Here is a 12,219-nt window from a genome sequence, read left to right as displayed (position 1 = left end):
GGAAAGGGAACTTCAACTAAGAATGATAAGCAAGTTGTCACTCCCATGAAGAAGCCCAAAGCTGAACCAAAGCCTAAAACTGAGTGCTTACACTGCAAAGGAAATGGTCACTGGAAATGGAAATACGCTGAATATTTGGTGGATAAGAAGGATGGCAAACTGAACAAGAGTATATTTGATATACAGGTTATTGATGTGTACCTTACTAGTGTTTATAGTAACCCCTGAGTATTTGATACTTGTTCGGTTGCTAAGATTAGTAACTCGAAACAGGAGTCACTACAAGGATTCGGGTCTATTGCAACAAAATCGTTCGTCGCAATACATGCTGATTTGTGGCGATAAGTACCTATTGCAACGAAACAACATTCGTTGGCAGCCGTTGCGACTGGACACATGGTAATAGGTTATTGCCACAAAAAAGCAACTTTGGCAATAAAGTGTGCTATTGCAACAATCATGTGGGAAGTTGCCACATGTTTTCCCGTGGCAACACTCACCTGATGCCACAATTTGCTTTGTGGAGATAGGTTTAATGCAACATGTAACAAATCATGGCGACTAGTAGCTCGTGGCGATAGACATTTGTGGCAACACACTATGCCAGCGATGTTTGTTTCGTGGCGCATACTCTTCCATGGCAATAGTCAACTGTTGCAATAAACTATGGCAACAATCCTTGCTTTCGTGGCATTAGGCATTTTGCAAGGAACCGCTACACTTGTGGCATTAAGTTATGTCAACAAATATTCCAGTTGTCGTAACAGCAAATTGCAACATACTAGTTTTGGTGGTGATAAATAGATATCACAACGGGTGAACTGTTTGTAGCGAGAAACTATTGCGACGATATAAGTTTTCGTGGTGCTAACATGTGGCAACCAAAAGTGGGTTGTGGTAATATCCTATTGCAACCGTAAAAAAAATAGAGGAATTCAAATATAATATTCGAAACCATACCTATAATATGTAGATTCATACAAATTCATAATTCTCATAGCAAATATCCATCAAATGAAACTCAAATGTAATTTAGCCATCCTAATTAAGTGCCAAGACTAAACTATCCGTGATCTAGAGTCCAGTCGAGCTAGTTCTTTGGATCCTGCAATCAAGAAATAAAAAATAGTTCTATTTAATGAGTCCAACATAACATATGCCATACAATTTTTCCAGACCCATTGTTAAAAAGAACTATTGCTAGACTAACTGGAGTAATACTGTGTCAGCAAGCATGTAAATGAGGGATCAGAGTTTTACAAGTGTAAATGTCTAAAGCATAAACACAAGTACATGTATTAAAAGCTTCACCTATTGATTTAAGTTGTGACTCAATCTAGAGTTTCAGTTAAGTTCATGTCCCTAGCTAGCACATATTCGTTTTGTGTAAGTTGTGACTCGATGCAGCAACAACACATGGTGAAAGAGAAGAAGCAGCTAGTTAATTAGGAAGGGCAATGACGTAAGTATAAAATGCAGGTAAACATGAAGAGAAAGCAATGTTGTGACTTACCATTGTTTTAAACATTTGAGAATTCTTTGTTGCAGCTTGTATGAGCGCATTTGGAGAAATAACAATTAGCCTTCCACCTTGAGTCTTATTAGGACTAGATCTCTGTAAAAGAGTATTTTGCAAGTTTGTACTACTATTTTCTTTCTCAATCCTCTTCATAGTCACCTGCAAATAGAAGTGCACTTTTAGCAATGTACTAGTAAATGTGCATGTGCAATGCACGTCTTGACTAATACTCCCTCCGTCCCAAAATTCTTGTCTTAGATTTGTCGGATGTATCTAATACTAAAACGTGACTTGATACATCCGTATTTAGAAAAATCTAAGACAAGAATTTTGGGACGGAGTGAGTATTACAATCATATGTGAAACTTCACTTGTGTATGTATTCAACGTGCACCATTGAATTAATCGTGTGAAATCAGCAAATATACAATAAACTTTACAAATCGATCTAACAAAAGATCAAACATTACCCTGGTCATAGCAAAGTTTCAGCTTGTAGTGTAGCAAGTTCTTCATCTTCAGCTATAGCTTTCTGTGGAGCAGGGAGAATTGCTTGCTTATTTACAAGACATACACTGCTACCTCCAATTCTTCAAGTTCCTCCTTTGGTTAATCCTGCACATTTTGTGCAATAGTATTAATGATAAGACTCAGCTAAAACAATGAAACAGAAGATAGTAATAAATCTTAAATACTACCTTGTTCAAATTAGCAAAAGCAAGAGGATCTGACAATGCATCATGAATTTGTTTGATATGTCCAGTCAGTTTGTTAATTCCACCCATATCTTTTCAACGCACCAATATTTCAACAATATGCATGTAGCAATCAAAATATCTAATTTTCAAGGCTGAAAAGCTACACATGAAGCATTTGCAAGACCGTGACCATAGTAATGGTATACCTGGGAACGAAATTGGAGATTACAGTGACAGAGCATAAAATAAAGTAGTTGGGCGCAAGAGAAAAGTTCCACATACAGTGAGATGGCTCATACGTCCATAAGACTACATTGCTATTTTTCCAATCGACAAAGCCCAAGTCCAAAATCAAAAATATCAAGATGTATTGACAGTTATCGAACTTGCAAGATATATTCTTTAAGCTTGATTTGTCCAAAACCATCTTAAACTTTCATAAATCGGAAAAGGCGGGTGGACTTCCTCCTATGATAAATGTGCAGGATCGAGCCCCTCACACACGTCTCCTCCTCTATTCTCTCTGTTCTATTTCTCTTCTGGAGCAGATTCATTTATCTCCCCATGATCCAATCGCACTATCAAAGGTCCTGATTGTACCACACTAGGTCAATTACTTCTCACTTTTCTCTCAAGTTTCTCACATCTCTACTCTGCTTCTTTGAGTCCGATTGTTTTGGGTGAACAATTCTTCAGTTAACCTCCAGGGTACACAGCTTGTTTCTATGGACGCCGAGCCAATAATTAATACCTTTTGTTTCGATTTAAAATTATCCATTTAGACGAGAACAGGATCATACAGATACATATTAACAGAAAACACATCTAGGAGTAGATGGAACTTTATCTGAAGCCACATGACGCGGACTTCAATTCAGCCTAGGCAATCTAGCGAAAACTACAGAGAGATGCCGGTCCAGGTGCCAGGAACTTGGAGGGTTATACAAGTTGCAGCCAAATTGGCTTCCAATTGAAGCAGGAAAGTAGGGAATACACACACAAAAAAAAGATCGATCTACATCGCTCGCTATGGAGGTTCAGGGATGCGGCTTAGTGATGAACCTGGTCGCGGCGTCTCCACCTCCGGGTCGGCCATGTGGCGAGCAGCCCCGACGTAGGCAGGCCGGCACTGTGCTCGCGATGCAAGGAAGAAGACGGGAACTCCGTCGGCGCCGACGCCAGACCGCATCGCTGCCGCTGGCAGCATGGCCGAGGATACAGAGACGCGGCCCGCGTCGGCGGGCACGGAGGAGAGGGCGAGATCGAGGACGACGAATCCTCGTCTTGCAGTGGACTCCGGTGTGGTTTGTTGTGTTGACGCCGTGACGGAAGAACCAGGACGAGAGCTCAGATCCAATCACCCGTGAAGACGCCGTGTGATTTGGTTTAGAATTGTATAATCATGGGTAGTTAGGAAGGCAAGGATAAATAGAACTCTATTTTTTTTGGTGGGAACACAAAATATTGGCGCAAACTACAGTAAACCAAAATTAGGTGGTGGGAAAGTAATTATTTTTGGATGGAATGTTTAGAATAATAAAATAAATTGAAAAAGGAATATTTCAAAGCAATATGAGATATATATGCTCCTAAAAATAATGTTACTAAAATATGTTTGTCAAAAGTTATTTCTTGTTGAAAAGACCACCAAATCCGAGAATCATGGAGGCGCGATCCGGCGCCTTCCCTTCTAACTTTCTCGCCGTCGATATTTGTATATTTCTTATTTATACATTGTTTCCCGGTTATTTAGTATACATGTATGGTACGTATAAGTAGTTCAACGTAACCAATCCAGGGCATCATATGTTTAGAGGATACCGTATTTTGCATTGTTGTTGTCATTGAGTGTTTTCAAGTCCCGACAAAATTGTCTCACGACTGTCATCTTCCTTCTGAACTAGATCGGGAGATTCCCGATGAAATCGTCTCACGCCTGTCTTCTTCCTAAGTACGGCGGTAGGCGGCGTGTGGGAAGCTCGCATCCATGGCTGGTGGAGAGGCTCGAGCTCGCGGACGAAGGTCGGGAAGAGGGACATAGGAACTGCTTGGTCAACACCGAGGATGGAGGAAGAGGGCGACGGTAGCCATGGCCGACAAGGAGCGGCGTGCAAGGTCAGAGGGGCGGCTCGCTGGATGGGGCTTGCCGTCCCACATAAGTAGGGGTTGCGACTGGTGCTAGAGCATTGTCGCCGGACGACCCGGCTGTAGGTACAACCAGGTTTGCACTACAATTTCAGAAAATCATTTCAGAAAGTAGCAAAACCTTGGCCAATTTTGAACTATAGCACACAGAAACCTGATGTGACCCTCACTTTAAAACTACTAGGTTATATTCTTGCCTTGAAACACAAGTACAGATGGGATGGGTTGATGAGATGGTCGATCTATGTTTGTCTTGATCTCACATTTTGATCTTGAGATGGGGTGATCTAAACATCTTTCATCTTACCGAACAATCCATGGAGAGTTCCTCCGCGGTAGAGTAGGTCCAACAAAATAGAGATTAAACTGTGTAAATTAATAACCAAACCAATTTCGTTATGAGATCTTTTGTGTTAGGAACGTGTTGTTACATCATGGATCTACAATTGTATATCTTTGTTTATTTCCTAGTTGCCATGACAAAATTCAAACTTTGAGAACAAATATTGCTTTGCAATGAAGTTAAATTTAGTCCTAGCATTTCACACACAAACTAAATCTCATCCGGCCAGCAAGAAAATTGTGTGCAAATCCTCTATGTTTCTAAGCTCCCTCAAATTGGGGCGCTGAGAGCGCTCCGGGCTATGGTCGTGTGGTGGACCCTGTCCATCAGCGCCAGGAAGCGACAACCCAAGCTGGTTTAGACATGTATTTTGTGTGTCGATCACACAGGATTCTTCTGTATCTTCGAGTCGTCCATATGTTATGTAGTGCTTCGTGATTTGATTGGGTTGGGGCTTTTGATTTTGCGAGCTGCCACCTGGTCACTTTCCTGCTTTGAAGTAATAATCCTTTATTTGATACTCTCACTCTCTTGCAGTGTAGATTATTGCTCCTGATTAAGTTCCGCATCCTCCAGAATAGAAATCTTTCTCTCTGATTTATAGTCGAGATAATTGCATCTATCGTTCTCGTAGTCGTTGGCTGGCGAGGTCCAACTTGGTCCTGGTGGTTGCAAAGTGCTTCAATACGGTCCCGGCACAGGAAAAATACGTGCTCAATACGGTCTCTGAGGTTGAAACAACAGTCCTGACTCTACACGCTGCATAGTATCTCGTATTTCTATAGCTAACAGGCCCATTCGTTTGTGGGTCGAGTAATACAAAGAAAAAAGCGTGCCGACAAATAAAAGGAAAAAACACGACGTGGGGATTCGCACGCTTAAGCTTCTGCCCCATCGTTGGGCAAGGAAGCCACCAGGCCGAATCCGTGATATGTTTAATATGGGGATGCATCGTTTATTATATAGATATCCCGTCTTTTAAAAATTCATAAATTTTAAAAATGTTCATGAGTTTTTTCAAAAACATTCATCGCTTCCCACCATGCCAAATCCGTGATATGTTTAATATGGGGATGCATTGTCTATTATATAGATATACTTGTCTTTTAAAAGTTTCGTAAATTTATAAAATGTTCATGAGTTTTATAAAAAACGTTCATCGCTTCCAAAAAAATCATGATAGAAAAATAAAGTTCTTGTCCACAAAAAATGTCCATTATAGTTTTTCAAAATATTCAAAACAATTTTTCGGAATTTCTTTAAAATATTTCAATTTTATAAAAATGTTCGCCGATTCAAAATAAAATTCGTGAATTTAAAAAATATTCTTCACAAAAAATGTTTCTGATTTTCAAAAGTTGTTCCCCAATTTCAAGGAATGTTCGCCTATGCAAAAAAAAACTTGTCGACGAGTTCCAAAATAATTATTAGTCCATCATTATTTGGAATTTTTATCAAACTACGCAAACTTTTCTTTTACATTGTAAAAACATTATTTGTAAACTATCAATTTTTTTACATTGTATAAACATTTTGGAAAATTTCACATACATTATTTGGAAATATGTGAGTATTCCGTTAAATGTCACGTTTATATTTAGAATGGGAATAAACATTTTCTAAACATTGTTGGGAATTTTGTCAAACAATGCAAACCATGTACAGTGTATTCTGGAGTATGACAGTTAGCCCGGTCCTGCTCGTCCGAATGGGCCCATATGTCAGTGGGAAATAAACCCGGGCATGGGCAGCCCGGCCCGACGACCCGGCCCAAAAAACCCGGGCCGGGCTTGACATTCGGGCCGGGCTTGGGCTTTGTTTTTCAGCCCAAAAGATAGTTCGGGCCGGGCTCGGGCTTCAATTTTTCCGTATTTCGGGCCGGGCTTGCACGTGCGCGTACTAAAAAATAGCATTCGGGCCGGGCTTTCGGGCTTCGGGCTTGATTTCGGGCCGGGCTCGGGCTTAAAAATGTGGAGTATTTCGGGCTTGAGAAATCAAGGTCGGGCTTTTACAAGCCCGGCCCGAAATCCGGCCCGGCCCGACGTTTGCCTAGGTTTAGTGGGAAATATGAGAAATAAAAGAAAAAAAACAGCACGCGGGGGTGTCGAACTTGAAACCTGTGCGCTGGTAAAGCACGTGCTAACCACCAGACAAAGCATGTATGTCCTAGATATCTGGAGATGCACTTCTTATATATTAGTCTTTTCTATTAGGCATCTATTTAGGGTTTTTTTTCGGTGAAAAGAAATCTATTTAAGTTTTTTGAGAAAAGAAATACATTTAGGTTTTTTTTAGCAACAGAAATCCATTTAGGTATACATAGTCTTTTCTTTTGGGTTGGAGGGGCCTGTATTTTTTGTTTTAAAGGTACGGCCCAGTTGTCTTCTGTGTGCTCTAGTTTTTTGTTCGTGTTCATTTTTTTGGCGATCTCCTATTTGGTGCGAGCGGCCTGGTGTGTAACCCCCTGCACTCAGTACGTACATTTTTTTTGAAATTGCAAATATTTTAAAATTCATGATTTTTTTTCGAAATGGTAAACATTTTTACAAATTGGGGTGAACATTTTTCGAATTTAAAATTTGTTCAGCAAATTGAAAAAAGTTCACCATAATTTTGAAGTTGCGAACATTTTCTAAATTCATGAACTTTTTTACAAATTCTTGAATCTTTTTTGAATTCACAAACATTTTGAAATTGCGTACATGTTTTTTGGAACTTGTCAACAAGTATTTTTTTTTACATAGGCGAACATTTCTTGGCCATTTCAAATCCAAATGTAATGAGTTAAATAGTTATTCCTATCAAGAAAGTGTGTTCTATCCATTTATAAAGTTTTTCCATAGTCTTGATTAATTAAAATTGGTGCAATTTAAAAATAATTTAATTACTCCTTAGAGCTTGCAAAAAATACAACTGAATATCTATAAATTTGAATAATATATTTTTTCACTATTTTACTTGTAAATAATGCAACGTTACACTGATGTTGCAATATCTTTTCGAATATTACCACGAATGGTTATCCTATTGAAATACCTAGTCTCTATTGCAATAAAATGACTGCTTCGCGCAACATAATTTTTTTGTCGCAATCGCTACCATATTGCAACGCCGATTTAGTTTGTTGCAATAGCTAGCCACTTTTTTGCAACAATTTTTGTAAAATGCAACGTCATGCCTGTGTTGCAATATCTTTCTGAATATTGCCACAGATAGTTATTCTGTTGAAATACCTAGTCTCTATTGCAACAAAATGACTGCCCTCACGCAACAGAATCTGTTTGTCGCAATACTGCTGTCATATTGCAACGCCGATACAGTTTGTTGCAATATGAGGCCTCTATTGCAACAAAGTTACTATTTATCGTGACCAAACTAAGTTATGGCAATATGTGCTACCTATTACCACAACGAGAGAATTTGTGATAATATTGTGTTTTATTGCATCAAAACGTAGTTGTAGCAATAAATTTTGTTGCAATAGACCGGAATCCTTGTAGTGAGTTACAGAATAAATAGGAACTAGTTGAGGGTGAAGTGACGATGTGTGTTGGAAGTAGTTCCAAGACTGATATGATCATCATCGCACACTCCCTATACTTTGGGATTAGTGTTAAACCTAAATAAATGTTATTTGGCATTTGCGTTGAATATGAATATGATTTGATCATGTTTATTGCGATACGGTTATTCATTTAAAGTCAAAGAATAATTGTTGTTTTGTTTACATGAATAAAACCTTCGATGGTCATACACCCAATGAAAATAGTTTGTTGGATCTCGATCGTAGTGATACACATATTCATAATATTGATGCCAAAAGATGCAAAATTAATAATGATAGTGCAACTTATTTGTGGCACTGCCGTTTGGGTCATATCAGTGTAAAGCGCATGAAGAAACTCCATAAAGATGGATTTTCGGAATCACTTGGTTATGAATCATTTGATGCTTGCGAACCGTGCCTTTTGGGTAAGATGACTAAAACTCCGTTCTCCGGAACAATGGAACGAGGTACTGACTTGATGGAAATAATACATACTGATGTATACGGTCCAATGAGTGTTGATGCTTGTGGCGGGTATCGTTATTTTCTGACCTTCACAAGATGAATTGAGCAGATATGAGTATGTCTACTTAATGAAGCACAAGTCTGAAACATTTGAAAAGTTCAAAGAATTTCAGAATGAAGTGGAGAATCATCGTAACAAGAAAATAAAGTTTCTGCAATTTGATCGAGGAGACAAATATTTGAGTTACGAGTTTGGTCCTCAATTAAAACAATGTGGAATAGTTTCACAAACTCATGCCACGTGGAACACCACAGCTTAATGGTGTGTCCGAACGTCATAACAGTACTTTATTGGATATAGTGCAATCTATGATGTCTCTTACCGATTTACCACTATCGTTTTGGGCACCATCAAAATCCGTTGAGACGACGCCTTATGAACTGTAGTTTGGCAAGAAACCAAAGTTGTCGTTTCTTAAAGCTTGGGGCTGCGATGCTTATGTGAAAAAGTTTTAACCTGATAAGCTCGAACCTAGATCGGAGAAGTGCGTCTTCATAGAATACCCAAAGGAAACTGTTGGGTACACCTTCTATCACAGATCCGAAGGCAAGTTATTCGTTGCTAAGATGGATCCTTTCCAGAGATGAAGTTTCTCTCGAAAGAAGTGAGTGGGAGGAAAGTAGAACTTGATGAGGTAATTGTACCTTCTCCCAAATTGGAAAGTTATTCATCACAGAAATCAGTTCCAGTGATTGCTACACCGATTAGCGAGGAAGCTAATGATGATGATCATGAAACTTCAAATCAAGTTACTACAGAACCTCGTAGGTATTTCAGAGTACGGTCCGCACCAGAGTGGTACGGTAATCATGTTCTGGATGTCATGTTACTAGACCATGATGAACCTACGAACTATGAGGAAGCGATGATGAGCCCAGATTCCAGGAAATGGCTTGAGGCCATAAAATCTGAGATATGATCCATGTATGAGAACAAAGTATGGACTTTGATTGACTTGCTCGATGATCAGCAAGCCGTGGATCTTCAAGAGGAAGACGGACACTGATAGTAGTGTTACTATCTACTAAGCTTGACTTGTTGCGAAATATTTTCAACAAGTTCAAGGTGTTGAATACGATGAGATTTTCTCACTCGTATCGAAGCTTAAGTCTATCCAAATCATGTTAGCAATTGCCACATTTTATGAAATATGTCAAATGGATGTCAAAACTACATTCCTTAATGGATTTATTAAAGAAGAGTTGTATATGATGCAACCAGAAATTTTTGAAGTAGTTCAAAATGGAACAGTCAAAGAAAGAGTTCTTGTCTGTGTTGCAAGGTGTGAAGTTGAGTAAGATTCAAAACCCGACTATGGCAGAAAATAGAAAGAGAATGAAAAGTCATTCCCTATGCCTCAGTCATAGGTTCTATAAAGTATGCTATGCTGTGTAGCAGACCTATTATATACCTTGCTCTGAGTTTGGCAAAGGAATACAATTTTGATCTAATAGTAGATCACTGGACAGCGGTCAAGAATATATACTAAGGAAATATTTCTCGATTATGGAGGTGATAAAAGAAGCCCGTCGTAAAGAGTTACATCGGTGCAAGCTTTCACACCGACCCAGATGACTCTAAGTCCCAATCTGGATACATACTGAAAGTGGGAGTAATTAGCTAGAGTAGCTCCGTGCAGAGCATTGTAGACATAGAATATTTGCAAAATACATGCGGCTCTGAATGTGACAGAACCGTTGACTAAGCTTCTCTCACGAGGAAAACATGATCATACCTTTGTACTCTTTGGGTGTTAATCACATAGCAATGTGAACTAGAATATTGACTCTAGTAAACCCTTTGGGTGTTGGTCACATAAAGATGTGAACTATGGGTGTTAATCATATACAGATATGAATATTGGTATTAAATCACATGGCGATGTGAACTAGAATATTGACTCTAGTAAACCCTCTGGGTGTTGGTCACATAAAGATGTGAACTATATGTGTTAATCATATACAGATATGAATATTGGTATTAAATCACATGGCGATGTGAACTAGATTATTGACTCTAGTGCAAGTGGGAGACTGAAGGAAATATGCCCTAGAGGCAATAATAAAGTTATTATTTATTTCCTTATTTCATGATAAATGTTTATTATTCATGCTAGGATTGTATTAACCGGAACATAATACATGTGTGAATACATAGACAAACATAGTGTCACTAGTATGCCTCTACTTGACTAGCTCGTGAATCAAAGATGGTTAAGTTTCCTAGCCATGGACAAAAGAGTTGTCATTTGATTAACGGGATCACATCATTAGGAGAATGATGTGATTGACTTGACCCATTCTGTTAGCCTAGCACTTGATCGTTTAGCATATTGCTATTGCTTTCTTCATGACTTATACATGTTCCTGTAACTATGAGATTATGCAACTCCCGTTTACCGGAGGAACACTTTGGGTACTACCAAACGTCACAACATAAGTGAGTTATTATAAAGGAGTACTACAAGTGTCTCCAAAGGTACATGTTGGGCGTATTTCGAGATTAGGTATTGTCACTCCGATTGTCGGAGAGGTATCTTTGGGCCCTCTCGGTAATGCACATCACTATAAGCCTTGCAAGCAATGTAGCTAATGAGTTAGTTACGGAATGATGCATTACGTAATGAGTAAAGAGACTTGCCGGTAACGAGATTGAACTAGGTATTAGATACCAACGATCGAATCTCGGGCAAGTAACATACCGATGAGAAAGGGAACAAAGTATGTTGTTATGCGGTTTGACCGATAAAGATCTTCGTAGAATATGTAGGAGCCAATATGGGCATCTAGGTTCCGCTATTGGTTATTGACCAAGAATAGTTCTAGGTCATGTCTACATAGTTCTCGAACCCGTAGGGTCCGCATGCTTAAGGTTTCGATGACAGTTATATTATGAGTTTATGAGTTTTGATGTACCGAAGGAGTTCGGAGTCCCGGATGAGATAGGGGACATGACGAGGAGTCTCGAAATGGTCGAGACGTAAAGATTGATAAATTGAACGACTATATTCGGAGTTCGGAAAGGTTCCGAGTGATTCGGGTATTTTTCGGAGTACCGGAGAGTTACCGGAATTCGCCGGGGAGTATATGGGCCTTATTGGGCCATACAGGAATAGAGGAGAGAGGCCAAAAGGAAGGAGGCCTGCGCCCCCCCCTCTGGTCTGAATTGGGCGCGCCCCCTCCTAGGGCCAGCCTCCTCCCCCCTTGCTCCTTTATATACGGGGGCAGGGGGGCACCCCATGACACAGAAGTTGATCTTTGTGATCGTTCCTTAGCCGTGTGCAGTGCCCCCCTCCACCATATTCTACCTCGATCATATCGTCGCGGAGTTTAGGCGAAGCCCTGTCCCGGTAGAACATCATCATCGTCACTACGCCGTCGTGCTGACGGAACTCATCCCCGACACTTTGCTGGATCGGAGTCCGGGGATCGTCATCGAGCT

At 39.7% G+C, this 12,219-nt stretch overlaps 1 long non-coding RNA gene across 1 annotated transcript; it reads right to left on the bottom strand.

The window, feature by feature from the left end:
- Window positions 1-1,531: 1,531 nt before the first annotated feature.
- LOC119352544 lies at window positions 1,532-3,466 on the bottom strand. The gene is made up of 3 exons (XR_005170196.1): window positions 3,280-3,466; window positions 1,990-2,134; window positions 1,532-1,678 (listed from the first exon to the last, which is right to left on the bottom strand). It is a non-coding gene; the product is annotated as an uncharacterized LOC119352544 (long non-coding RNA).
- Window positions 3,467-12,219: the final 8,753 nt, after the last annotated feature.

Source organism: Triticum dicoccoides, chromosome 2A, assembly GCF_002162155.2.
Source record: "Triticum dicoccoides isolate Atlit2015 ecotype Zavitan chromosome 2A, WEW_v2.0, whole genome shotgun sequence".
In the NCBI taxonomy this organism is placed as follows: Eukaryota; Viridiplantae; Streptophyta; class Magnoliopsida; order Poales; family Poaceae; genus Triticum; species Triticum dicoccoides.
The sequence above is the reverse complement of the archived record's forward strand: the minus strand, read 5'-3'. Positions and strand labels throughout refer to the sequence as shown.